This window comes from Leguminivora glycinivorella, chromosome 15, assembly GCF_023078275.1.
Source record: "Leguminivora glycinivorella isolate SPB_JAAS2020 chromosome 15, LegGlyc_1.1, whole genome shotgun sequence".
NCBI lineage: Eukaryota > Metazoa > Arthropoda > Insecta > Lepidoptera > Tortricidae > Leguminivora > Leguminivora glycinivorella.
In genome coordinates this window covers 9,831,213-9,832,740 of record NC_062985.1, presented here as the reverse complement: position 1 = coordinate 9,832,740, position 1,528 = coordinate 9,831,213, and positions in this window count along the sequence as shown.

The window sequence follows — 1,528 nt, the reverse complement described above, 5'->3', positions numbered from 1 at the left end:
TACTGGTTTACCTTTTGAAAAATACACCAAAAAACATTACATGTGTAACACACACCTATAACATTTGAAGAGAGTTCCCCCGATTTATCCAGGATCCCATCATCAGACCCTGACTTGGTGCCAATGGGACCATCTCGGGGTTATACCCGTTCGATCAAAAAAAAAAAATTTTGAAAATCGGTCCACAATTCTCTCGGAGATATCGAGGAACATACATACAAAAAAAAAAAAAAAAAAAAAAAAAAAACATTCAGTCGAATTAGAGAACCTCCTCCTTTTTTGAAGTCGGTTAAAAGTGTATGCCAAAACAAGCGGAACCGTCACCGCAATATCACGAGGAGGCACGCACACCCAAAAGTTACGACAGATGACGCCACCTTATTAGTCCATTGCCCAGATAAAGAACTTCATACGTGAGAGCAAGATGATTTTTTTTTCTCTCTCTCACTAAATGACAGTAACATGCCTAGGCACTTGCACAGGCACCGCCTGGCGGGATAAAATGTCAGTGTGTCAGTGGCACCATAACTTTAGGAAGTTTTATGTTTTTCAGCCCGGAGCTTCACCTTTTACCCAGAATATAGGGCGAGAGTTTATGTATGAAAGTTAATAGCGCTGATTAAATCATTTTTCCTCTCGACCTGCCTTCCCATTGGCGATAGGCCTGATTGTAAATAATAGTAAAAAAACCCAATTCTATTACTTCATATGCCTATATAAGTGGAAAGAATGTCAAGAAGGCGCTGCTAATGCTAAGAAGTAGTCTATGGATATATCGTCAGTAGGCCTAGCACATGATGGCCGCGAGAGATGTCGCCGCGAGATAGATCACACGACTTCTTCTAACTGTATTAATGACATAAGGACGGGTAGTCTATCTCGCGGAGGACATACTCCCGCGGCAATCATGTGCTAACCCTGCAGAATGACAAGAAAATTTTAAATCAGTAGGTATGAGTACCTATTAAAGGTTTACAACACAATGGCTAATATGAACTTGGTGGTGATTAATGAGTTTTGCTTGTGATCTGGCCTACAATATAAAAACAAAAGGAAGGTGCATGTCATCAAGTATATGCGTGTTCTTATGTCAATACTCTTCTGAGGAAGATCTCAGCGGTGAAACCCGCAGTTCTTAATTATTTTCCTGTGTATTACTCAACCTATATATAATTGTACCTAACTTGTAATTGTCTCATTTTTAACTCCCTGACGCAAAAACTTGACGAAGTTTGACGTGTCTGTCTGTTTGTGTCTGTGTGTGTGTGTGTCTGTCTGTGGCATCGTGAGCTTCCGAACGGATGAACCGATTTAGGTTTAGTTTTTTTGTCTGAAAATTGAGTTAGTCGGGAGTGTTCTTAGCCATGTTTCATGAAAATCGATCAACTATGTCGCGGTCGGGGGTTTTCATTTCAGGTTAGGTTAGCGCTGTTTTTCCCTTTCTTCACTTTTGCGGCTCCAGCTTTGTACTGACGGTCACGTGGTTATATTTTTTAAATTATTTTCGCACGTGGTCGAAATTGTATGC